The sequence below is a fragment of the Balaenoptera ricei genome, chromosome 2 (assembly GCF_028023285.1).
Source record: "Balaenoptera ricei isolate mBalRic1 chromosome 2, mBalRic1.hap2, whole genome shotgun sequence".
In the NCBI taxonomy this organism is placed as follows: Eukaryota; Metazoa; Chordata; class Mammalia; order Artiodactyla; family Balaenopteridae; genus Balaenoptera; species Balaenoptera ricei.
Genome location: NC_082640.1, coordinates 61,364,847 through 61,392,764, shown reverse-complemented (window position 1 = coordinate 61,392,764; position 27,918 = coordinate 61,364,847).

Here is a 27,918-nt window from a genome sequence, read left to right as displayed (position 1 = left end):
ACGGAAACAGAGGAGGCAACCCCCTATACAGTGAAATTGGAGGGGCTCTGGGAGGACACCCACCACACACACACACACACACACACACACACACACACACACACACACACACACTTCTGTCATCTGGCCTGCCAGAAACTCCACCATCAAGTATGGGACTTCCCTAAGAGTTGGAAAAGACGTTTCCAGGTGGGCCAGGATACCTTCCATGCAGGGCAGCAATCTCAACCGCAGTAGCCTAGGCCCAGACAGCATCCAGCCCCTGCTTGCACACCCTGAGGAATGGGGGACTCACCATCTCAAGAAACAGTTTCTCATGTTGGAGACAGCAGTGACTGGTAGAAAGTTCCTGAACCCGAGCCTGGCTCTTCCTCTGCGGGAAGGCAGGGGCTATGGGAGAGAATGCTGTTCATGTGTGAGGCTGTGATGATCCCAAGTGGACTACCCTCCTGCCCTGGGAGCCCCTGAGATTTCCAAAGGAGGGCTTGCAATGGCCAAGCTCTGGAGAACGGTATGACAATGTACAAAAACAAAGCATCCATCTATGCATCCGAAACCATAGAGAGCAGGTGTGCAGGCAGAGAGCAGCGTCCAGCTCGGTCCTTTGTGAACTCCAGCCCCAGCACCCCAGCTGGGAGACCCATCGGTGGCTTTGCTTTTCTGAGCCTCTATTTCCTCCTCTGTAAAATGGGCATGACACCAGTACTACAGGGGACTCTGGAACTGGGAGATGAGGTGGTTGTCCCCTTTTCCCCTCCTGATGCCCCTGCTCTGACCCAAGCGTGCCCTGTTTCCTCTTCATCAAAAGCCTTCTTCTGGGCTTCCCTGGTGGCGCAGTGGTTAAGAATCTGCCTGCCAATGCAGGGGACACGGGTTCGAGCCCTGGTCCGGGAAGATCCCATATGCCACGGAGCAACTAAGCCCGTGCACCACAACTACTGAGCCCGCGTGCCACAACTACTGAAGCCCGCAGCCCGCACGCCTAGAGCCCGTGCTCCACAACAAGAGAAGCCACCACAATGAGAAGCCCGCACACCACAACGAAGAGTAGCCCCTGCTCGCTGTAACTAGAGAAAGCCCCCCACGCGCAGCAACAAAGGCCCAATGCAGCCAAAAATAAAAAAATAAAAAAAAATTAAAAAAAGCCCTCTCCCACCTCTGTTCCTATCCTCCCTTCTTCCTTCCTCTACTTCCAGCTAAAATCCTCCACAAGTGGTTGGTGTGAGCCAGCTCCCTCAGGCATGGGCAGCTGCCTGCCACCCACCTTCACTGCTCAGCTAAGGCGCCAGTCTCCACCCCTAAAGGCTCACGCTCATTCCCCTCCTCCTCCTCCTCCTCCTCTTCCTCTGCAGTGGGCGACACAGCTGACCATCTTCCTCTGCACATTCCATCCACGCAGGTCTTCTGGGCCTGCAGCCTCCCAGCTCCCTGGGAGTGGGGACAAGGGCTCTGTCTTAGAAGACACTTTCTCAAGCCCCGTCTTCTAAAATCTTACTCAGCCCTCCCTATACCTCTGGCAGCATGGGACACAGGTGATTTTCTGCGCACTGTACAGATGGTACAAAAAGAGGAGGGACAAGTGCAATATAAAGAACCCAGATCTTTGAGGTTCAGATCCCACTGCTGTTTGCTGGATGTGCCACCTTGAGCAAGTTGCTTAACCTCTCTGGGTCTCAGACTCCTCATTCCTAAAACAAGGAGGAAGCTTATGGTGATAACACTATCCTTCTCATAGGTTGTTGAGGATTAAATGAGAAAAAGCACTTAGCCCAGTGTCTGGCTCATCTTGAGTGCTTGGAGATTGTTGGCCCTTCCCTGGGGCAGAGTCCCCACGAGGAGGAGCCTGAGCTCTGCCAGACCCCAGGCAAAGCTGGCAGCATCTGCCCCACCGCAATGGCCCACGCGGCACAACGTGCAGGCGGAGCTGGGAGCTCCAGGCCTGAGCTACAGCCTCCACCCTGGACTGGGCAGCACAGGGACCCCAGTGAACAGGGAAAGTGCTGAGCTTGTCTGACATGGAGGGCAGACTCAGCAGTTCTGGCCTCAGGATGGGATGGAGGGCCTGCAGTTGGTGAGGGATTACGTTAAAATGGAGGTTTCTTGTGTCCGTAATTACTCCCTTCCTCTCAGCCTCCCTAGCTTTAAAGGGCCAGGGCTCCATCAACATTTGTGGGAAGGAAATCCAGGGTCTTCCTGCCCACCTTCCATCAGAGCTAAATGACAGTATCTCCCATTCCTTATCCAGATGGCCGCTGCAGTCCCTTTTGCTCTACAAAGCTCATTGTCTTTGTTTTTCAGAGACCAGGTGGCTCAGGGCTCTGCAGTCACTGGGTGACTTCATGGCTTCCCCACCAAGTGCCCAGATACCAGTGGGGCTGGGTTCAAATCCTGCCCAAGTTTCTCCTCAGCTCATAAAGGTGAGAAATTTACATCCCCCGGCACCTGCTATGCGCTCTCCATCCATAGTCTCAGTGAGTCCTCACAAACTTCCCTCTTCCCAATTTCCAGCTCCCTGTACTTCAGGTTGGCAAAAACATATTTATACACAGAAAGCGCTATGTGCCCAGTTGGAGCCAGCCTACCAAGTACCCCCACCTGTCTTCTGGAAAGGGTCCCTGATTTTGCCCAGAGGAACCTCCCCCTTCCCACTCTCAATCCTTATAGTAGGGCTGACCCTTCCCCAGCCTCAGATGCCCATGTGACCTTTGCCTGGCCAGTGAGAGGGCCACATGCTTCTGATCACTGTGATTGGTTCAGCCTTGGACACATGACTCAAGATAAATCACTGAGACTGCATTCTAGACTTTAATTGGAACTGATGGGAAGAAGCTCTGATTCTCCTGGACTTAGAGCTGGCAGGATATCACACTGGAGCTTCCAGGGGCCCTAAAAGCAAGGGGGCCAGTTTAAACCAACACCAAGGAAAGAAACAATTTTCTCATGACAGTATTTGAGCTTCAAGATCCAGCTATGCCTGAGGTCCATATCCTTGGATTTCTCAGTTACATTAGCCAATAAATTCCTTTTCTCTCTTTTTTTTCTTTTGCTTAAGCCAGTTGGAGTTGAGTTAATGTTACTTGTACCCAAAAGATTATCGGCTAATTCAAGAATAAAAATGTTGAAAGGGCAGGAACAGAGCCCTGTGGCACAGCTGTAGGGACATCCGTCTGGGCTGATGGTTATCCATGAGTCAGTTCCCGTGAGTCAGTAATCCAGGAGCTGTCAGGGACAGCTGTTTGATCAGTCAATTGAAGTCCATGCCCTGTATTCCAGCCTCAGGGTACCATCTTGGCCTCACCAATATCAGGTGCAAAGCTTTGCAAGCACCTAGACACACCCTGTGCCCTAGTGCCCTGTCAGGAAAAAGGATTTTGTCCTTTGGCCTGACTTATTCTTGATGAACCACCTAGAGCTTTTTCTGGGTCCCCAAACTTCCTTTGTGAAGGCCTCTTGGAGGGTTGGGCTGGAACCAATGTCAAGCTTACAGGCAACTACACCCAGCAGCTGCAGAGAGGCTCTCTCTGGAGACCCAAGCAAGCCTGGGAGGCCCATCCTCCAGCCCTGGAAAGGTGGGCAGAGGCAACAGGATCTGACAGGCCAGACTCAGACAAAAGGGAAGCAGGAGGGAGAGTGGGCAGGAGAAAAAAGGGCTACTTCAAAGCTCATAAAATCACAGTGAATTGGACTGCCCAAGATGAGCACTGGCTGCTTCCTAAATTATGCAGATTTGTGCAAATTTTATGCAAATTCGCCACGCAAAGGTGGCAGGGGGCACTCACTGACAGCCTGGCTCTGGAGCCTTCTCAGTCAGTCAGCCTCAGTCTCGTTCAGGGAGTGGAGGAGCTGTCACCCACCAGGCAGCAAGAAGTGGGGGACAGGATCTGCCCTATCCCAGTTTCCTGCCAACTTTCCCTCTGGGGGAGCCTCCCCAAGGTCAGACCCTCTACCCTACCCTCCACATCTGACTTCTTCCCTAGATGGCTAGCTCAGAGATAATCACTGATGTCTGGGCCTTTCTGGTCCCCTGGTCCAGCCACTCCCTTCCCATTGTACAGATGAGGAAATAGAGGCCCAGACTAGGAAAGGACTTGCCCTGTCCCTTGAGAAGCTGTTAATTGACTCAGTCTGATCCACCCACCCATCACCTCCCAGAAGAGTTGGCCTTGTACATGGCACTAGATGATCCAGCTGCTTGTAAATTTGTGTTGGGCCTCCTTGTTCCCAGAGAGGTGGAACCTCCTTGGAGATTATTCCAGACTTGGGTTTCTTAGCCCCACCCTGGCAGCCACCTGGACTACCTGCTCCTTCATCTTTTCATATTCTTCCCATCCTCTAATCACATTGATGAAAATAATCACAAAAATGGCTCATCTTAGTTGAGCAGTTGCTTCGTGCCAGACACCATTATGAAAAATTGGGATTCTAGCCCTCTGGGTTAGAATCTATTATTATTCCCATTTCAGAGACAAGGGAACTGTGGCACAGGGAGGGAAAGTCAGTTGTTCATAGTTGTACATCCAGTAAGCGATGAGGTGGGAGCGTTACCCAGGTGTGTCTGGCTCCAGGACACACACTTAGGAGACCTGCTCCGTGCGGTCTCCCTCCTCCTCCTCCAGGAAGGCTGCCCCGCTTGTGTGATGCTAAAGCCATCTGCCAATGTCAGGGCCTCATTCACTGATGGATCCAGGACATGGGCTGCTTCCTTCCCTCAACCTCTGCAGCCCCAGAGTCCAAACTCTGTGGTTCTGCCTGGAATTTGTCTACCAGGCCTGGTAAGAGCTCTCTAACGGGAGGGCAGTGCTCCCCTCTTCTGTCCCTGCCAGAACACTTCCCGCCATAGACCAGCACAGAGCTGGGCACCCATGTCACCTGGGCAGCAGAGGAGTCTGGGCCCCCCAGCCTGGAGAGTTCTTCCAGCACCCAATACACAGATTCCCAATTCTTCATGTTGGACCCTCCCTCCCTGCCGAGTTTCATTGGAGGAAAAAAAAGAGAGAAACTTATTCTTGTACCATCTTCTACTTCTCTCAGCACCTCCTGCTCCCCAAGGCAGGAGCCAGCTCTCCTGTTCTTTGTCCTCTGGAGCCCAGGGACCCTCAAAGAGCACCCTTACTTGGGCCTCGCAGAATGGTTTGCTCTCCCCTGGGACGGGAAGGGGTGTCCAGCTGGAGGTGCCGGGAAGGCCCTTAGGGATACTCGTGTCCAGGCCGGGATAGTGCAGATGGGGACGCTGAGTCAGGATAGAGGTGGGGTCCTAACTAGGGTTCCCACCTTTCTTCCTCTGCACCAGGTGCCCTCTGGAGACTGTGCTTTTGTCCGCAGAGTTGGAACCTCTTTGGGAACCACAGATGCTTTTGAGACTCTGAAGAAAACCCTAAATCCTGCCCTAACATGGAGATATGAAGGGATAAGTAAGAAAGGCCTTGGCTTTTCACACCCAGCCAACAAATCTCTGGCCATCCTGCTTGCCCTTTGACCCCAAACCTAGCCTTGGACCCACAGCCTGAGCAAACCCGAGCTCTGCCTGACTCTCCCAATGCCCGTCCAGATTCTAGGGCCTGCTTCTGAGCCAAGTGACACCACGATGGGATGAGCTCAGGCAGCCTATGCCAGCCCTGCGGTGGCCCTGCTCCTCTCAGGAGAGGCCCCTTGTCCATCTGTCACTACTGACCACTTACCTGTAAACCCCAGGGTGGCAGGAGGCCTGTGGGGCTCCCAACCTGGCATCATCCAGCAGGGGGCCAGAAGGCCAAAGGGAGGCAGCCAGGGAAGATGGATGGACTTGGGCTGTGCAGTCAGGTAAAGCGGCTGTGTAGCCTGGGGCAAGCCACCTCACCTGAGCTGCAGCGTCAGCGTCTATAAGTGGAATCACCGCTACCACATAGGATCGAAGTAAAAGAGTGTACAAATCCCCTAGCACAGTGCCTGGCATACAGCAAACACTCAGAGAAAGCAAACTCCCAGCTCCATACCCTGGCTTGTGAGCTTGAATGGTGTTCTCATCAAGCCCCAGTCAAGCCCAAGCTCCCTTCTGACCATTTTGGTTTGCGGCCCCCAGTGACCTCTCCACTGCCAACCTCCTCCTACAGCGTCTTCATGTTTCCCCCTCTGGGGCTGTCTTGGGCAAGAAGCAGAGAGAGTGGGTAGTAAGAGATATGGCATAATGTAGTGGGCACCGCATTAACCCCACCACTGCCATCTCACTGCCTGAAATGTCACCCTAGGTGCATCTGCCCTTGGGCTCAGCGCCAGAGGGGGAGCATGCCTTCAGCTCTTCCTACTCAGGGCACCACTGTGGATCAGATACTTTCCTTTGGCCCAGTGGTCCCCATGCACCTGGGAACCGACAAGAGGTCTGAGCTAGGCCAAGAGAGCAGGATCATCGAGGATATTCCCAGCATCCCTGTTTGTAATAGCAAAAAACCGGAAACAACCTGAATGCCCATCGATAGGGGAACTGTTAGTAGAACTAAGGCCCATACCTTGTAAGAAATACCTGGAAGCAGTTGAGATCCCACAAGCTTAAGGGGGAAAAAAGTAAATTCCAGGACAAGCTATATCAGTAGGATCCTATTTATGTTGTTAAACAACATCTTATCTGTGCACATGTAGCTATTTTGTGTATAAATATATGTAGGAGAAAGTCTGCAAGCTACATATCAAACAGTTAACGATAGTAAACAGTGGAGGATGCTCTGTAGGGAAAGGAAACCTCCTGTGTTATATGCTTGTATATTGTTTGAGTTTTTGTGGTAAAAATGTATTCATGTATTCATATTACTTGAATATATGTTTAAATATTTTTAAGGTCATAAGACCATAAAGTTAAATACACACACGTATTTCAAAAGGCTGGACAGGGTGGGGACGCCCTGCCTCAGCTTCCCTGGCACCAGGTGGACCCTTGCCTGGCTCCGCTCTGGCTGCACCTGCCCACCCCCCTGCAGTCCTGGCTCCCACCCACCCACCCCATCACAGCCAAGCTCATTAGTTCTCTCTGCTGCCCCTGGTTCTGACCTCAGTATTGCAGAAACATCAGCTCTGTTTTCATAACTTCCCATCAGCCCTGCTCTGTGACCATCCCTCACCCCTGATCAGACTCGGATCCCATCAGCTTTATAACAACTGCTTCCTCTGGCCCCAGAGTGAAGAAGCCATGGATGAGGGACAAGTTGTGATGAGACCCAGGAGCCCTGGTCTCCTTAGAGCCCATGGAAACACCCTCTTCTCAGAATAATGGAGCCTTGTGTCTGTAATACTGTGAGAAGGAAAGAGCCCAAGCCTGAGCTTTGCCCTAGGCCTGGGGACGCTGGGGGAAGATAAAGGAGGAAGGGAAGACCTAGCTCTGTACTTGGGGAGCCCCCATCTGGGAAACCTTACAGGGTCCCCTTGAGCACCAAACAGCAGTAGAGCTCAATGGCTGGCCAAACTTCTCATTTTTCAGATCAGGTAACTGAGGCTCAGGGAGGGAAATTGACTTGCCCACGCTCCAGAGTGAGTCTCCGCAGAGCTGCTCAGCCCCGAAGTGTGGCCTTTCTGTGTCCTTCCCTGCCAGCTCCCAATGGCAGAGAAGTTGCAAGCCTCCGGCAGGAAGCTGACACAGCAGAAGCAGCCAGGCCCACAGGACCAGGGACACGACAGGAACGCATGCAGCTCGGCGGTGGCCCAGGGAAGATATTGACTTTCTGGCTACTAAAGCCAAATTCCATGAAAGCTACAACTCCAGACGGAGAGAATCCATCAGTGTTTCATAAATATTTGAAAGCGCCCGATTGATTATCATCCTGGGGGGGTTGCAGCCCTGGGTTTGAGGATGGACAGTGATAGGAGGCCCAGCTCTCACCACACCACGAAAGCCCCTAAATCACTTAGCCATCCATTCAGAAGCTGTTCATATTTGTATTTGCTTCTGAAAGCAAATGAAACCTTGAAAGAACACACAGGAAACTAAAAGCAGGGTTTACAGAGCAGGGAGTGGGAGGGAAGGTTTTGACTCTATACCGTGTTATAATTTTTTGATTTTTGAAATGTGAAAGTGTTCTGTTTTCAAAATAATAAATAAAAATTTTAAGCTGCTCCTGGGGCCACTATCTCCCTAGTCCTGTTTAGTAATGGCAAAGAAGATAGGAAGGTATAAACAGGGACCTCCCCGGGGCGGGGAAACTGGCTGGGGGCAGGGGAGAACCAGTGGTCGCACTGGCTTCTCCAAGAGCTCTGGGCTTGTGATTGTACAGCTTCTGTCTCCCTGTGGGCCTGCAAGTTCCAGAAGTCACAGAGCTCAGATGAGTACCCAGCTATTACGTGAGCCTGAATGTTTTAGGAAGAGGCGCTCTGTACTGCAGACATAAGCAATGCAGGGTGGTACAAGTGCATTCGTCAGCAAAAGTGTCCTAGGGCTGTTTCCGGCCGCTGTGCTCGCTGGACTTCCTGCCTTTGCCCCGCACTCACGCCGCTGGGTTGGTCTTCATTGGCCCAGGGTTACTTGCCTCAGCCTCAATTACGCAGCAAAGCACTGGAGCTGGACAGGCCCTCAAGGGTCATCCAATCCACTGCCATCCACCGCTACCGATTTTGTGGATGCACAAACTGAGGTCTGAGAAGAGGGTGTTGTCCAGCATCAAAGGGCATGTCAGTGGCAGGGCTGGACCTCAGACCTAGACAATTTATGGTGTGTAAGCCAAACTTCATTCAACAATGTATGGCAATTAAAAAAGAATGAAATAATGCCATTTGCAGCAACATGGATGGACCTAGATGTTGTCACACTGAGTGAAGTTAAGTCAGAGAGAGAAAAACAAATATTGTATGATATCACATATGTGGAATCTAAAAAAAAACTCACAGACTTAGAGAACGAACTTATGGTTACCAGGGGGGAAGGGTTGGGGGGAGGGATAGATTGGGAGTTTGGGATTGACATGTACACACTGCTATATTTAAAATAGATAACCTAAAAGGACATACCGTATAACACAGGGAACTCTGGTCAGTACTCTGTAATAACCTAAACGGGAAAAAAAATTGAAAAAGAATAGATACATGTATATGTATACCTGAATCACTTTGCTGTACACCTGAAAATACCACAACATTGTTAATCAACTATACTCCAATATTAAATAAAAAGTCAAAAAAAAAATGTATGGCAAGACCTCCTTTATCCAAGTATCCTTGGCTATGAGGGGGTCACTTGGCTGTAGCCTCTCCCTCCCAGAGCTCCGCCAAGAGGCAAGGAGACCGGAGGCTGACCTTGTCCGGTGTCCCCTGAGTCCAGCTAGGTGCTGCTGAAGCACACAGCTGCCTTGGCAGCCTCAGGCCAGCAGCTTCCCGTCAGCAGGTCCTAGACCCTTGGGCCTCTGCCCCAGCAGAGCCCACCAGCCTGACAAAGACAGGGAGAGTCCCAACATCTTCCAGGGCAGCTCTCAGTCAGTCTGAGGTCCCCAGAGAAGGCCTGTGGCCCAACCCCAGGACAGTGGGTACAATTCCCACTGCAGGAGCACAAGGACAGAGGAGCCCTGCAATTGGTTGGAGGTGAATTCCCTGGGGAGGGAGGCTGAGCTGGGCCTCAGGACACTGCTACTCACCACTTCAGCTTGGGTTGCACCACTCTCCTCACACTCACGCACCCGTGCACACACATGCATGTGCACATATGTGTGCAAGCGTATTTGTGCGTGTTTTATAAGTACACACGGGAACATGGAAAATCTGTGCATCTGAGTGTATATGTCCCCCGCCACACACACAGATGGACAAGCTGTGAGGGACAGTGGAACTTGGAGTCAGAGGGCCTGGGGTGAGGCCAAGGGTGTTTAAATGGCCAGGCAGGAACTCCATCAACCCCTCACAGGGAGCCTGGGGACCAGGCAGAGTCGGAGACTCTGGCAAACCAGTGCCTCCTGCCTTCCCGCTCGGGTTCCTCCACCCTGTCCCCAGGTTCTCAGGAAGAGAGGGCAGAGGGAGGGGAGGGGCCTGGTATCCTCCCCCCCAGTGCAGCTCACACGCTCACACTCCCTCACGCTGCACCATGTGGGCCTGAGCCAGAGTCAGAGGGCCTCGTTAAATGTCCTGCGCTAATTAGTTCCTGCAGCCCAGGGCTGCCTGACGGAGATGGAGACCCCCTTGCTGCCCCGGCCCAACTCCCTGCCTGCCTTCTGTCTCTTCTGTCCTCCCCGCCCAGCCCAGCCAACCATCTTCTCCCTCTACCTCCCCTCCTGCTCTCACCTGCCATCTTTCACCTCTCCCCTCTCTGGGGTGACTCCATGGGTTCTCCGGGGTTCCCACACCCCCTCCCCCTACCAACCTCCCAGGCCATAGATACCTGGTTGGGCCACATCCCAAGGGTGGTGAAAGGTAGGTGGGGCTGCATCTGATGCAACTGGGCTGACACTCCTTCCTGTTTAATCCTCTCCACAAATTGTGGTTGGGACATTTATTCTGATGTTATTAGTGATGGAGGGAGGGGCATTCCGTCACAGAGAGTCCGAGCTGAGAGTCACACATGTGCAAACACCTCTCCTCACTTGTCTCTCTCCATAGGCAACCTTGTCTGTCCCCGTGGGCTTGAGTGTTATCTTTGTACACCTCAGACACACGTCCCAGACCTGTCCTTCCTACAGACTATCCATCTTGGGAAATGAACCTCCATCCACCAGCCCCGTTTGATTCCTTCTCCCTCGTCCCGGAAATCCAAGTCCTGTCTGCCTTTGGGATCCCCTTCACCCCTCCTTCTCTTCTTGTTCTCATCACCACAGTCCCTTCCCAAGCCACTGTCATCTCTCACTAGGAAACATACAACCACCCACCCCTGCCCCGCAGCTCATACCCCTTCTCACTCCTCTGCAAGCCTCTTCCAGCCAAGCAGAGAGATCTTCCAAGACTGTAAATCAGATCTCATTCCCTCTTTCCTTAGACTCTTATAACTCTTCCCAACTCCCTAAGGTGGCCTACAGCACCTACGTGGTCTCTCCAGGCCAGTTCACGTTACACTCCCCCCAGCTCCCTGCTCACCAGCCACACTGGCCTTCCTGCCTCAGGGCCTTTGCCCATGCTATTCCCTCCACCTGGAATACTCTACTCTCCACTCAGCACTCAGAAAACTCCCACTTCCGGGCCTCAATTCAAATAGGCCTTTCTTTTCCCCTAAAAGAAGCCTTTCTTGAACCCACAATCTGAAGCAGGTCCTCCCTTCTCTGCTCTCATTGCATGCTGTCCTTTTCCTTTAGAGCACTTATCCTAGCTTGTTATTATACATTTATTCATGCATTTAGTTATCTAATATCTGTTTCTTACACCAGACAAGAAAGAACCCATGTCTGTATTTTCTCTCCACTAGTGCCTGGCACAAAGTATGTGCTCAAGAAACACGTGTTGAATGAATGAATGGTGAGCTGGTGGTTAGAACCTCCTCAGCTAGGGGAGATGGAAGGTGGGCACCCCCAGAGGAAGGGAGTCAGAAGAAGAGCCTGGGTCTGCAAAAACAAGGACCTGGCCCAACTCATATTAGAGTGGAGGGAGCAGTGATAAGAGTCCCTTCAAGTAGCCCTGAAGGGAACGGGGAAGGCTGGCCTGTGGATCCTCGTGCCTGGGTGAAAGTGTGTGCACGCGTGGAGAGAGTGATGTACATGCTGGCTGTTGCACGGGGAAGGCGGGGAGTGGGCCTCTTTGCTGCAGATTTGTATTCCTGCTGACTTTTATTTCAGGCCTTGCTTATTTCTCTTTAAAACGTGGCTGCTGGGCTTCCCTGGTGGCGCAGTGGTTGAGAGTCTGCCTGCCAATGCAGGGGACACGGGTTCGAGCCCTGGTCTGGGAAGATCCCACATGCTGCGGAGCAACTGGGCCCGTGAGCCACAGCTACTTAGCCTGCACGTCTGGAGCCCGTGCTCTGTAACAAGAGAGGCCGCGATAGTGAGAGGCCCACGCACTGCGATGAAGGGTGGCCCCCACTTGCCGCAACTAGAGAAAGCCCTCGTACAGAAACGAAGACCCAACACAGCCAAAAATAAATAAATAAATAAATTAGTTAAAAAGAAACAAACAAAAAAAAAAAACGTGGCTGCTATGCCAAGAGTAGTGCCCGCATTAGCTGCGGGTGTGAAATTCTGCAGTTATTAACCGGGTGTTTCTGTGACTTGAGAAATAATGAGGGAAATATAAACAAACAGCAGCAAAAGCAGTTTAGCAAGGAGGTCTCTGAGCTCCACATTTCAGTTTTGAGGTGGAACAAGTCCCATCCCGTCCCTAGCCCCCTTCCCAACCACCCACCCAGAGGCACATGAGGCCCAGGGACAAGGGTCCCAGAGCACCAGGCTTGAATCCTCACACCATTGCCTCTCCCCTGCCCCAGGTAAGCAGGCCCATCCCCAGAGGCACAGTTCCCCCCAACAACCAGGGGCCCCTCCTACTCCCCCTCCACAAAAGCAAACAAAGGCCTGGCCTAATTATGTGATATTTTCCTTCTCTGGTGGCTAATGGCACCAGAGCCTGTGTGACATTTCGCTCTCTTTCCTCTATTATTCTTGCTTATTATCTGGCTGCTGCCGCAGGCTCTAGCGGAGGCTGGCACTGACGCCCACCCCCACCCATCCTTCCCTTTGGCTCTGTCCCTTTTCCTCTCCCTCACGGCCCCTCCTCCATCTCCTGAGAAGGAATAAGCTTGTCCCTGATCCTCGAGTCACCCTCTGAGGGAACTGGGACCCAGCAGAGGTCCAGCCTGGGCTGGGGATTGCTCTGGGCTCCTTGAGGTGGACGGGCCCTCAGGACACCTGTGTCTTGCCTCAGCTCAGCTGCAGCCTCTCAATAAGGCCTCCAATATGTCCCTGTCACCTCTGTGCCTCAGTTTCCCTCTATCTGTACCACAAAGGTGGGGCTTGATCCTCAAAGGATCTTCCTGCTCTGGTATCTGCAGGTAAGTACCTACAGGGGTGAGGGATGGGTGGTGAGTGCCCAAGTGATGGAGGGATATGCAGGGGTGCGGGTTTGCTGCAGGAGGGGGTGGGCTTGGGCCAGGGCAGAAGAGGAAAAGCTGGAGAATCCATATAAGGAGAGCTGGGCCTCAATTTCAACAACAAACTCAGCCATTGAAAACACCACCTTTTGGGTTTTTTTTCCCAAATAATCTTCACTTTAAAAAAAAAACTACTAGAAAGAAAACAAAAAATATAAAACTCCTCCCTGTCTCCCTAAGAGGAAACCCTTATGAATAGTTTGCTGTGTATCATTGCTGACTTTTTCATAGCAAATTCTATATATTTTTATACACAGACTTTTAAAAAACAAAAATGGGGTCATGGCATACATATTGGTCAGTCAGTCACTTGCTTTTTCCCCTCACCAATGTATCATGGACATCTTCCAGGTCAGTACTTATGGATCAACCTCATTTGTTAATGGTCGCAGGGTGTTCCACTGTATGGCTGAACCACCATTTATACCTCCAGCCTCGCGTCAATGGGCATCCTGATTGCCTCCAGTTTGGGGCTGTATCTGTTTTTTAGTACCATAAATAAGGGCTACATGACAACCCCAAAGCTTAGCTGTTTAAAACAAGCATTTATTATGTTCATGAGTCTGGAAGTCAGCTGGGCAGCCCTGGTCTGGGCCAGGCTAGGCTGATTCCTAGGGGTCCACTCAGGCATCTGCAGTCAGCTGGAGGATCACCTGGGGGCTGGCTGGTCTACGATGGCCTTGCCTGAGATGATTCTCTTCTCTTCCACGTGGTCTCTCATCCTGCAGCAAACTGGCCTGGGCTTGTCCTCGTGTTGGTAGCAGGTGTCCAAGAGAGCAAGTGGGAGCATACAAGGGCTCTTGAGGCCAACACTTGCAACTGGCACATGATCACTTCCACCATATTCCACTGGCCAGATCTAGTCAGAGGCCAGTCCAGATTTAAGGGGTGGAGAAATCATCTCCATCTCTTGCTGGAAAGACTGCAAAATGACATTGGAAAGGGATACAGGAAAGTATGGGGAATTGGGACCATTTTTGTAATTGGTCTACCAAAAAGGCTGTTACAAACAATTCTGTGATGAACACCTTTGTACCTCCTTCTCTCTGCTCCATCACAGTGGCATTTTCTGCAAATGCTAAAGGGTGGTAAGGCTCTCACATTCTTCAGGGAGGGCATTATTAACTGCAAAGCTGTCCTCCACAAGGTTGTACCAATATCTACTCCCATCAACTTTCAAAGCAGATAAATTGGAGGAGAGATGGAAATCCTTTAGAGACCCCTCCTGTCTCTACTGATTCACCCCAAGATCTGTTACTGACACTTGTCAACCTCTGAATTTTAGGGCAAAATAAATAATAGTGATTATTGCAGAAGACTCAGAGGACCTGACCAGGTGGTAATCCAACTCTCCTGCCTCTAGCCCCAAGAGCCCAGCCTTTCCCAATCTCAGGCCTTATATTTAGGTCTTTAATCTGTATTGAGTGATTTTTATGTATGGTGTGAGGAAGGGGTCCAACTTCACTCTTGCATGTGGATATTCAGCATCATGTCCCAGCATCATTTGTTGAAAAGACTAATATTCCCCCATTGAATTGTCTTGGTTCCTTTGTTGCAAGTCAATTGACTATAAATGTGAGGGTTTGTTTTTGAACTCTCATTTCTATTCCACTGATCTATATGTCTATTCTTATGCCAGTACCACATTGTATTGATTACTGTAGGCTTGTAGTGAATTTTGAAATTGGGAAGTATGAGTCTGCCAACTTTGTTCTTTTTCAAGATTATTTTGGCTATTCTGGGTCCCTTGCATTTAAAAAATAGACTTATTTTTAAATAGACAATTTTTAAGAGCAGTTTTACATTCACAGCAAAATAGAAATTTCCCATATAACCCCTGCCCTCACACATGCACATCCTCCTTTGTGATCAACATCTCACCCCAGAGTGATACATTTGTTACGGTTGGAGAACCTACATTGACACATCATTATCAGTCGGAGTCCACAGTTTACATTAGGGTTCGCTCTTGGTGTTTTACATTCTATAGGTTTAGATAAATGTATAATGACATGTATCCACCATTATAGTACCATATAGAGTAGTTCACTACCCTAAAATCCTTTGTGCTTCACCTACTTATCCCTCCCTCCCTCCAACCACTAAAACTCACTGAATTGTTTTTGTTGTCTCCATAGTTTTGCCTTTTCCAAACTGTCATATAGTTGGAATTATACAGTATGTAGCTTTTTCAGATTGGCTTCTTTCACTTAGTAATATGCAGTTGAGATTCCTCCATGTCTTTTCATAACTTGGTAGCTCATTTCTTTTTAGCATTGGATAATATTCCATTATCTGGATGTACCACAGTTTGTTTATCCATTTACCTACTGAATAACATCTTGGTTGATAACAACTTTTGGCAATTATGAATAAAGCTGCTATAAACATTAGTGTGCAAGTTTTTGTGTGGACATAAATTTTCAACTCCTTTGGGTAAATACCAAGGAGCATAATTGATGGATCATATGGTAAGAGTATGTTTATTTTTGTAAGAAACTGCCAAATTGTCTTTTGAAGTGGCTGTACCATTTTGTATTCCCACCAGCAGTCCCATGCATTTTCATATACATTTTAGGATTGGTTTGTCAATTTCTGCAGAAAAAGCCATCTGAGATTTTGTTATGGATTTCATTGAATCTGTACATCAATTTAAGGAGTATCGCAAATTTAACAATATTAAGCCTTCCAATCCATGAACATTGGATGTCTTTCTATTTATTTCAGTCTTCTTTAATTTCTTTCATAAGTATTTTGTAGTTTACAGTGTACAAATCTTGTACTTCCTTGGTTAAATTTATTCCTAAGTATATTATTCTTTTTGATGCTATTGTAAATGGAATTACTTTCTTAATTTCATTTTTCACTGCTATGATAGAAATACAATTGATTTTTGTATATTGATCTTGTACCCTGTGCTCTTCATTGTTTAGTCTAACATTTCCCAAATATATCCGACCAGGGGAACTCTTGTTTCAAGTAACATTGATCAACATCTCCCAGGACTAATGCTCCTCAGGATACTTTTGGGACATAAACCCAGGCCTTCATAATTACCTTGTACTTTTCCCAGTGATCCATGTGGCTATGTGCTTTCAGGCCTTTGTTCATGCTGCACCCTCTATAAGCAGTGTGTGCTTGGAAAACTCCTGTGTCTACTTCTGAAGCCCACTCAATCTCTCCTGCTCTGTGCCTCCTTCCCTGATGCCTACCTCCCCTTCCCACCTTTGGATCACCATAGACCACCAATTCATATGCTGGCTTGTCCTTGTCTGTTTACACATTTGTCTCCCTCTGGGGCTGTTACTGTTTTGAGGTCCAGGCTCAGAGCAGGCAGTAGTGTGTTTATGGCATGAAAGTTTGACTGAAGGGTTGACAAGAGGTAGGAGGCAGGTGCAGAGCCCCTTTCTGTTCCCTCTTCACCCTGTCCCGCTGCCTCTCTCTCTCTCCCATGCTTTGTGGTTTGCTCTCAACCCGCAGACCCCATGTCAGGCCTAGTACAATCCTGGGTCTGCTCCTGCCCAGCTCAGTGCTCTTGTCCAAATCCATACTCAGGGCTAAGCACCCAGTTGCCTTTGACCTGATGTGACCTGTCCTTCCAGCCAGAAGAAGGAACTTAACTGGGAGGACTTAAGAGGCTTGCTCTCCTGTAATTAGCAGTCACAGACCTGGGGATTTGGTTCTGTTCTCCTTTGCTTCTGTGAGCCTGCCCAGCCCAAGAGTCTGGAGGGGCACGTAGGGCATGGAAGCTGTCTCCCATTTCCATCAGACAGAAGTAGAATTCAGTGGGCACCAAAATTAGAAGCCCCAAGGCACAGGGGACAGTAATGTGCTGGCCACATACCTGGGACACAACTCTCATGGGGTATTTGTGCCAAATCCCCTCTCTGAGCTGGTTTGGGACCCAGCCTGGGGGAGGGCATCAGGCCATTGGGGCACTGACTGGCTCTTCCTCTCCTGCCAGGCCAGGCTCCTCCTTATTCCCCCACCCATCCTACTCCTCCTTCAGGGACCCTTCTGCCAGAACCTGTGCTGATGAGCCTTTCCCACACACGGGCCCTCTGTCCAGCCTGGCCCATGAGATTCTGGAAGACAGAGTTCAGCTCCTTGCAACATCCCCTTGACCCTGGCCTCTGTACTAGCACACTGGACATTTAGGGGTTACTGGTGGGATTTAATATGCACAGCCAATGACAAGAGACATTGTTTAGTATGTGTTTCCTGTGTGTCAAACAGCAAAGTCTTTATGCTCATCATCTCCACAACCATATGAGGTTAGTACCAGTATTATCCCCATTTTACAGAAGGAGAAATGGAGGCTCAGCCCTAGGGAGTCATTTGCCCAAAGTGTCAGCCATGACTCAGTTATGGAGTGTGTGTTCCTAACCACTGGACCACACAGCCTTAGGACAGCCTATTTCAAGTCCAGAATGCAGTGGGCTAGCACGATAGGTCATGAAGGACCACACAGCCTTAGGACAGCCTATTTCAAGCCCAGAATGCAGTGGGCTAGCACGAGAGGTCATGAAGGACTGCTCTTGGAGGCAATCAAGGAGGAGGGAATCATAGGACCAGTTAGGTGAGACAATCTTTAAATTCCTCTGCCCTTGAACCCTTATGATCCTGGCATGGAGTGGGTGCTCAATAAATGTTGACTAGTGAATGACAGCGTGAATGAAACCCGAGGGGCAGAAGCTACACGGTCTCAAGCTTGCGATGCAGGTGTGGCATCCAGTGGTGCAGGGAGGGTGGGGTGCTGACCCGGCGCAGCCTGTGCCTTTGCTGGCCTTATTGGGAAGGACACCGGATGGCTGAGCGGCCTTCCCCAGTCCTGCTCCGTTAGATCGGCCCCAGCCAGCCAGCTGGGGAGTTTGGCAGCCACCGAGGCTGGCCTCACTATCTCTCCGGGCTCTTTGGGAAGGAAGCCCTTATCAGTGAATGCTGCTTCTGAAACCCATAATTGTCAAGCACGGGCCCATCAAAGGGGCCAAAAGGCGAGCCACCCCCACCCCTCTTCTCCACAGCAGCACGGCTGGCTCCCCGCAACGGCTGGCTGGCGGGCATATATTTTAAAATCTCTAAATGCAGCTGAAAATAAAAATTATTTACACTTCTCAACCAAGCTGGCAGGCCGCTTTAAAGTGTGCACTCACGGTGTCTCTCCCTCCCCGTCTCTCCCTCGCTGATAAAGGGCCATAAACAAGGCTGACACATTTATAATAACCTTTTTCTTCCTCTCCTTCCTCCCTCTCCTGGACTCCCGTCTTGGCCTCTCACTCACACGCTATGAGGGATAATTTTTTATTATTCCGCCATTAGCAGAGAATAGAGAGTTTGATGGGGGGGAATAAAACATCAAATCATTTAGAAAGAGAAGGCGAGAAAACAAGCCAGCAACTTTTATTTTTCCACGTCAGCAGCGGCTGTTGGGATGTCACCGTCACATACAGGGCTTGGAAATTTATTTTTCCATATCTCCCCCACCTCCGTTTCGTTTCCCATTTTCCTTCCCAAGGGGTCAGAGCCAAGTCCATTGGGGCTGGCTGGATTTTTCCATTGGGTTGCTGATGGAGCCTGGGCCCAAGTGGTGGGTGGTGTGAACTTCCCCAGACATGAAAAGCAGAGGCTCTGCTGCGTTTCTGTCCCAGGGGGTCCAGGCATGTCTGGTTAGCAGGTGTGGACGCTACAGTCTGCAAGCCTCTGTATCTAGGAGGAAGTGGGAGGGCAGCCAGGGGTCTTTGGAACGGCTCGGCCTTATGGACATGGAGGGGAGAGGCTGTGGGCAGAGGCTGGAGGGGCTGACAGCGCAAAGGCTGGAGTCCCAGGAGCAGGTGCAAAAGCTGGGCAGAGCTGGGGTAAGGGGTCTGTAGGTCCCTACAGACCTAGCCAGCAGCACCTTGGCACAAGTAAGGACCAGGCCCTGGACACAGGATGAGCCTTCCCACAGTGGGTGTGGGCAGAAGGATGTGGTGAGGCATTCCCTTCGCAGGGGGTGCGGTTGTAGGCTGTGGCGTAGAGCGAAGAATATAAGAGGAGTGCAAGTTCAGGTGAGACATCCCAGAAACTGTCAGAGCTGTGGCCCTGCCTGGGCAGAGAAAGGTTATTCCCTTTGTGATGACCCACGAACACCCACAGGCTGGGAGGGTGGTGTGGCTGGGGGAGCTTGTGCTCCATACGAAAGGGGCTTTTCCAAAGAACCTGGAATAAGAAGGCCATAGAGGCCCCGTGGCTTTCAGAGCCAGTAGCTACACCAGGGACCTTTCTAAGACATTTCCTGCTGGTCCTGGAACTGGAACCACGAGCCAATCCCTCTTCTTCAGCTAGATGGCTGGCCGGGAGGATGCTTTCCCCGCCTGGACTGAAATCTGCCCTGGATCCAGCCATGACGCAGCTGCTGCCTGCAACGCAGGGCCCCTCAGGCACTGGTGGAGACGGGGTTGGGAGCCCCAAAGTGTGCCCTCTCTGGGCTGTGACAGTGGAGTGGAGGAGGCTGGCCCTCTCTTAGGAAGAGTTCCCCGAACGTGGCTCTCAGAAGGGATGCCCAAGGCCACCACTGCTCTCACCAAGAGCTGCTCCCCACCAGGAGCTATGCAAACCCCAGGGCTGGAGTGATCAGAGAGCGCCTCACGCAGGAACATGGTGGACTGGGGCCACCAAGAGGGGAGCAGGGAGAGCGTTCCAGGCCCTCACCTCACAGCTTCAGTCCATCATAGATGTGTATATTTAGTATGACATTGTTCCGACAGATGGCAGGAAAGCATCTGGAGGAAGGGGCGCCTTCTGCAAATTCTTACAAAGGCATCCTATGACCTCGTGATGGTGCAGAAAGTATGCCAGGCCAGGAAACTGCGAGCCAAGAGTAGAGGTGGGACTCAGAGAAGTCCAGGGACTGTAAAGGGAGCGTTTCTGTCTCTTGCTGGAGTGAGAGGGCCAGCTGGGGCTGGAGGGGCAAGCCCTGCACACTGCACAGAACCTCTCGTGGCTGATAAACGTGTGCACACACACATTGGCACAGGTGAGACGCCTAACCAAGGTGGCTGCAGGGAGGTGTGAAGTGGCCAGCAGGCATTGAGCCTGCTCTGCTCCAGCTCCCATGGGACACGGCTGTTCCGCCATTGCAGGACTGGCCCACTCCCACTGAGCCAGCCACGGGGCTTCAGGGGCCAGGAAGTAGCCAGTAGTCAATTGGTGATCGGACCCTGACCCCAGGACATCTGCCCATTCCCTTGGCAGATGAGGACCCCAGTGGTGGGTCTGGCGTCACAGTGCATTGGAGATGGAAGACGTGACACTGTGTGGTCTCTCCCATTCCCTGGGTGGCCACAGGGAGGAGACGTGGCCACAGGGAGGAGACTCTGTCTCCCCCTGCCCCCCTCCTCCACTCTCTCTGTACAACATCCTTTCTTCTCACCATCAAAGGGACATCTGTCTCTCCGCGGGAGGGAGAGACTAGCTTCCTCAGAACACACTCAAAGTTTTGATGTCCAGCTCAGCCAACTTGGCCAGGATAGCAGCAGCCCCTCCTCCCCCTTTCCACTGCCCCAGGGCCGCTTGCCCCTTCCAGCATCTCTCCTTCACGCACTGTTCATCTGGCTCTCTCCTCGGAGCCTTCTCCTTCTCCCTTCTCTCTGCATCTGCCCAGCTCTGCCCCTGTCTCAGCCCTGGGCCAGGAACCTCCACCTCTGCCCAGCCCCTTGATCTGAATGGGGGTTACCAGCATGCTCTGGCCTTGTGGTCCCCAAGGGCTCCCCAAGGGCTGAATCTGTCCCTGACCAAGACCCCCACCGGCTCCCTCGCCCCATCATCTCACTGTTTCGTGCTCATGCGTGCGGTACGTGTGTGTACGTGTGTGTGCAGTATCTCCTGGCCTCCCACCAGGGAGACCCTCAAAGTCAGGGCCTGGATCCTCCTACCCCTCAGCCAGGTACCCACAGTGTAAGGCTTTGTTTGTTTTCTTGCTGTGCACCAGGCAAAGCAGGCCAGGGCCAGGTGCCAGTGAATGAATAACTGGTGACGAACCTTACAAAGTCTTAGAACCTGAAGGAGCAGGTGGAGGAAAGCGGATGGAACCCTTGAAAGCTCAGGATGGGACTCCAGGGATGCGGCAGAATAACAAGAGGGCCGCGGCCACCCTGCTTCTTAGTCCACGTCCAAGGACACACAAACATACCACATACATAGATATATACACACATACAAGCTCACACAGATACACAGAAATACACGTGGCATACACACATGCGCATATTTGCATTCACACATTTAACAGCAGCATACGCTCTGCACACACACACAAACGCACAGACACACCACACACACACACACACACACACAGAGCCCAGGCTGCCCTCCAGGCACAAGCTGCAGAGCTTGCTTCTCCTTGCCTTGCCTACAAACCCCTCTCCATTCATGAGCCTTGAGGCAGAGAGAGCTCGCCGCTTCACTCTAACTCCTCCAGTTTGCTCCCCAGCTGGTCCTGACGCAGCAGCCTCTCCCCTCCTAATTCTACCCTCTGCTCCAGGCTGCCCCATCCTCCAATGCTGACTCCTTTTTTCTAAGCCTGAGACCCAGTGGACAGGGGCAGAGTCTGGGGGACAGTGGGGCAGGGAGATGAGCAGGGCTGTTCTCTCCATTTTACAGATGAGGTCAATGAGGATCCCACAGGGCAAACGGATCTTTTGTCTATACTCATCCCAGATCAGCCTTCTTTCAACTGAAGGGAAAGCCTAGGATTCCCGAATCTAGCAGCATGAAGGCCAGACCCTCTCCAGGGTTCAGATGCAGCCCCATCTGATCTGGGCCTTGGTGGCTGGAGAGGATCAGAAAAGGTGGAGATGGAGGGGGAGGCTCCTCCAGGAGGAGGGAACAGCTTGAGCAAAGGCTAGCAGGTGGGAAAGTACAGGGTACCAATGACACCTGCAGTCCTCCAACTCGTGCACATGAGGAGCAGAGGGAGAAGGTTTGGAAAGGCTGGCTGGAGCTTAAGCCTGGGGTCCTGGGGCCAAGCTGAGGAGAGGGAGCCCCTCCTGGCCTTCCTGACATCCTTGACCTTCAGGGGAGAATCCAGGTGAGAACCTGCCCCCTCAAGGCCTCAGAGAGTCAAGACCACAGGAGCCCATTTAGAGCAGGGAGGGTGGGGGTTGGGCTGCTCCTGATGGCTGTGTCCCAGGTGCTGTCTGGGGCCCAGAGTTTGCCCTGCAGGTATGGCCCAAGCAGACCCACCTGAGATGGGTGGCAGGTCCCAGTCACCACATGCTTTTGCTCAAGGACATCTTTGAGCTGGGTATGATTTTATTATTTGGGACTTGGTCATTGGCCATCCACAATTCACCTTTTCAATGTCACTAATGTGACTTAGGAGGGTCCCAGGAATGAGTACCAGGGAAGAGAGCAGATACTGCTCTCTGGCTTGTTGTGGACCCAGGGTGGGGTCCAGGAGGGGAGTGTCGACCCTTCTGGACCCTTATTGGCTGAGACGTTTTGTGCACCTGAGGGTCTAAGGCCAGACGACCTGTTCCTTAGAGGAACAGGTTGGTCAGAGGACGCTTTTGGGGACTCCAGTTCTTACATGTTTTATGTATTGTTTCTTTACTGTTATCATTGATGTTTCATTTGACGTTCCCAGTAAACATCTGACAATGTCCAGGTCAGGGGATTTGGCAGATGAAATGCTCCAAGCACAGTGTCTTACCCTACAATGACCTGAAATGTTGGCACATTTATGTTGCTACTCAATACGTGTGTGTGTGTGTGTGTGTGTGTGTGTGTGTGTGTGAGTGAGAATGAGGTGAGGCATGGCCAGCCCCCCACCTCCTACTCTGTCACCACAGACTAGACTCCGGGAGAGAAGGAAGGCCTGGAGGGGAGCGGCCTGGGATAAGGTCAGGGAACATGGCAGGTGATAGGAGCAAGGCGAGGGGCTAGGCCCCAGCCAGCAGGGTCTCAGAGGCAGCAGGGTTGAGCAGAATCCTGGAGGGAGTGTGGATGTGTCGTCTGGGAGCCAGAGATTGGGCCAGGCCTCACGTGGCCTCATGCCCTCTCACGGCCTTTGGGCCCCTTTTCCGAGGACTAAGGCAGGCAGTGGTACGGCCCCAGAAACCTAACCCTAGAGGCCCCCAATTGCTGGCGGCCCAGGCATGACAGTACCAGCTGGCTCCCCCGTGTGGCAGGAGCTCCTGGGCTCTGAGAATGGGCCTCTGTCAGGCAGGCACATAGTGGGGGGTCCCAGGCTGATCGGGCAGTAAATGAGTCAGGGAGGCCATAAATCCCCTTTCAGGAAACCAGCCCCTGCCTGGCTCCGTGACAGCCACTTAATTTAACCACTGCTGTCACAATAGCTTTGTGGGCCTGCTTGCCTGGGCCAGTGGGACTTACGGCCCCAGAGAGACCTTCTTATGCTTCAGGCACTGGCTAGATGCCCAGCCCCACCCAGTCCTGGCGCGGCCCGGGGTCAGAGCAAGAGACCCTGCCAGCGAGCGTGTTCCAGGTGACAGCAGCCCCTCCATCCTCTCCCTGGGCACCCCCAGCCTGCCACTCCACTCTTAGACATGTCCCTTCTGCTAGCAGGCAAGACTGAGGGTCTCCAAGACAGGGGCACAGATGGATGGTTCTACCAGGTTCCCATCCCTGAATACAGGGGAGTCTTCCCTCACCTGCTCTGAGGATACTGAGTGGGCTCGTATGTGCCCCCCACACGCTTCTTCACTTTAATAGGGACCTCCTAGGAGGCAGCTCCTGTTCACACCAGGTCAGTGGGCAGGGTGTTCATTGACTACACCGTAGGCCTGGGTCCCAGAGCTGCCTCCTTTGGCATCCAAATGAAGTTCTGCCAGTTCTGGTAATCAGGCTGAATCTTTGTGCTCCGCGGCTCTGTGCCTGCTTCTAAATGAGGAATGGTGATGTCTCCTGACCTTGGGGGCCACCACAGGGAAAACAGGAATACTGATACCTTGCTCATCTCCCCTCAGAGTCCACATAGACTCCCTACGGGGTTCCCCGCCCACCCCATGGAGCCACATGATGTCCTGTGGTGTCCCTAGTGCTGGTTTGAATCCCAAATTAATGAGATCCCTTACAGCCAGTACCAGCCACAGAGCTGGGCCACACAGACCTTCTACTTTGGAGCCAGGCAAGCCCGAGTTTAAATCCCAGCTCTGTCAGTTCCTTGCTGTGTGACCTTGGGCAAGGTGCTCGACCTCTCTGAGCCTGTTTTCTCATTTGTGAAATGGTGATATATAGGACTGCTGGGAGGATGCTGTGAGGTAAGACACCTAAAAGTTTCCAGCCCAGGGTTGCCTTATCATAGGTGCTCAGTGAACATCACTCCCTTTCTGAAGTCTGACGGAGTTGCCAGGTGGGCTGCCTCTCAGCGGAGGGAGACCCAGGCCAGGGGAAGTAGGCACGCCTCATCTCTGCTTTCCACATGGAGCCAGTCTGGCAGGATGGGCTCTGCCACTTGCTTTCTAAGGGCGGCCCTCACAGCTTGGGTGAAAGGAATAAGGTAGGGCCAGGGCTGCGGCTGCCACCAGGTTCTCCTCTTAGACCTGGTTGGCTTGGGTCAGGACCTTCCTCGAGGAAGCCGAGCCCCTCCTGGACTCTTGCTGCCCACTCTCCCACCAAGTCCAGTAGCTGGGCCAGGCCAGGCCAGGCTGGCACAGACCACTGGGCTGGCCTGAAGCGGCTTCCTGATACTGCCAAGTCCACTCCATCCAGCTTCCTCCAGCCCAGGGCCCCAGTCCCCACAATCCCCAGTTGACCCAAGACCAAGAACTTGAGTTAGCAGGGCCATTGGAGACCTTCCAGCTCTGTGCCTGGTGCACGGATTGGGAGGTGGAGGCCCACAGCAATCCTCCTCAGGTCTGACACCGGTGCTGGCTGGTCACCCCTGCTGCCCAGGCCTCCTGTCTGCCCCGCCAGAGGGTGAGCCCCCTGTAGGTAGGGACCTGGACTCTCTTTCAGCCAACTTCCCCATCTGTCAGGTAGACCCTTTTCCCCACGTGCCCAGCCCTGTGAGGCCTGCTGAAACAGCCAAAGGAAGGAGTGGGCGCAGAGTCCTGTCTTGGACTCCAGTGGGACAGGCTGCCTCACCCCTTGGGCAGCCTGAGGAGCACGACCAGGCAGGGGCCACAGGCGGGCTGGAGGAGCCAGAGGATGAGGCCCCAGAGACTGCTTCCTGGAAAAGGAAGAAAAGCAAATGGGATCAGAGAAGCAGAGTCCACAGCTGGAGAGAGGCCAGGTGTTCTTCATGTGGAGCCTCCCGCCTTTAGGGAGCAGAATGTACTGGCTGCATTTCACAGATGAAGCCACTGAGATTCGGAGGGGTGACTGGCTTACTTAAGGTCACACAGCTGGGGGCGACAGGCTCTGGTAAGGGCAACACCAGGGCTGTGGGAAGGAGCAGAAATGAGGCAGTGGGGTTTAGACTAGCAGGGGCCTAGAAGTCTTGGGAAAGACTTTGGGGTGACAAGAGGGCCCCTTGCACGTGCATGGCCTCCACACCCACCAGCTCTAGGAGGCCAAGAAGGAGGGGCCACCCCAGCCCCTCTAATAGATTCCACTTTGATCATGTTTTTGTGACCTTTGTAAAAGGCAATTTAAATTCTAATTGTCCTGTGAGTACCAGAGGAATCAATTAGAGACAAGAGCAGCTAATTGGGCCCGGGGGTCGGGGGTGGGGCGGTGTGGGTGTGGGTGTGAATCCAGGGTAGGAGGGACAAGGAGGTACAGGTGCCCCACACCCCCAATGTCTGCCTGGCGGCCTCCAGCCTCTCCTCCCAGTCTGAGGTGGAAGTTTGCAGGGTCCACAGTGCGGGAGGAGGCTCCTCGGGGCCACGGTGGAGAGCTGAGTGGGAGGCCCCCAACCCCACAGGCCGCTGCCCTCCTAGGCCTCTAGGCCTACCCACAGCCCAGCCTGCAGGTCTCCTTACCCAGGAAGCTGTCACCACTGTCGCAGCAGCACCTCCCTTCCACCCCCTCTGCTGGCCCTGCTCACCCCCACGGAGCTGGGCTTGCACTTCCCAGCCCGGCCAGCCGTGTGCTCTGTCCTGAGCCCTGCCCTGCCTGGGTCTATGGGGTTGGGATCTGGGAATGTGACCCCTGACCCCAAACCAGCACACCTGTGTGTGTATACACCTGGGCATACGCCCACCACAGAGCTCTCTGGAAAGTATGGTGTTCAGAGCTGGGTGTTGGGTTTGGGGGTGGTCCTCCCCCTGCTCTCCTATGCTATGCTGGAGCTCTGCTCAGTTCAAATCCAGAGTGTTCATGGAACAGAGTTCCTCAGCCTGGCCTTTACGGCCCTCGCTTATGCCCACGCCTCTCTTGGGCTCCTCATCCAGGCAGCACCCTTGGGCTCTGGGTCCCTGGAACTCAGTTACACCTCTGCTCACACCTTTCCCTAGCACAGAAAACCCTCAGGCTTCTCCAGTCCCATCCTTTCAGAGCCTCAGAGTTATCTATAAGATGGCAATGATAATTGTTATATTGTTACATAATATCCTCTTGTGAGGCTGAAATGAGACAGTGTCTGTAAAGTCCCAAAGCAGGTCCTGGTACACAGTAGGTGCTCAATAAATGGTATTTGTTATGAACATCCACCAACACCCCCCCACTGAGTCCATCTGGTCCTCTTTCCCCCAACATAGCCCACATACATGTGTTAGGATGGTCTCTGCACAGACAGTGGAGCCCCCTGAGAGCAGGATTGTGGTATTTTACTCCCTGAGTCACCAGTGCCCAGCAGAGAGTAAACATCAATTAATTGTCATTGAACTGTACTGGTCCCTCAGGGCCTGGATACAGGCTTCGCTGGAGTGTTGTGATCTTGTCACAGTGTCAGCCAAGTGTGCACCAACAGGCAAAATGAGCACAACACCCAACCAAATACAGCACTTACCATAGGCCAGGCACCAACCACTTAACAGAAATTAATTCATGTTAATCCTTAGAATCTTTACCCTATGGGGTAAGTGCTATTATCACCTCCATTTTACAGATGAGGCAACTGAGGCCCAGAGAGGTGAGGTAACTTGCCCGTAACCACACAGCTGGGATGGGCAACCCCTGAATTTGAATTCCAGGCAGTCCGGCTCTAGAGCCAAGAACTCAGCCACCACACTGGATGCACCAAGGGAACATAATGTTCCATCTGTGAGAAGTGGGCCAAGTTGAGCTGAGTGGGTCACAGGACACAGCGAGACAGGAAATGGCAGCACAGTGAGGACAATAGAAAGCTCCTTTCAAAGGCCACTCTGCCCACAGGACCCAGCAACTGGAGAGTTTCACAGGCCTCTGAGGCTCCTGATAGCACAGTGGTTACTGCAAGAATGCTGCCACTGGCTCCTTGAAGGTGACTTTGGGTCTTTCAGCTTCTTCAACTGTGCCACCAAAACTTCCAGTATTCACACATAAGCCATGAACACAACAAAGCTGAGATTTCCTGGGCCTGCACAATGGACCTAGTTCATCTTGCCTTCATTACCAGAGGACTGACATTTTTGGTGTACTGAGCTCCCTCTCCTTCACCCCCAGCCCAGGGGACAGAAAGCGGAGCTGGAACAAGAAGAGGCCAGTAAAACCTGTTCCCGCAGACCAACCAGGGGCAGGGCTCAGTGTGTGACTCGGGTGGAGGCTTTGTGTGAGGCTCAGTGTCTAACCAGGGTCAGGGCTCCACGCGTAGGAGGGTCGGGGCACCATGTCTGAGGAGGGTGGGCCTCTATTTGTTACCAGAGATGGGGCTCCAGGGCGGGAGCTCAGTGTGTGAGGACGCTCGGGGCTCAGTATGTGTTCAGGGTTGGGCTCAGTGTGACCCGATTTGGGGCTTAGTGCGTGACTAGGATCGGCTCCGTGTGTAAGGAGGGTCGGGGCTTGGTTTGTGACCGGGATCCAGGCTCCAGGGTCGGGGCTCACTATGT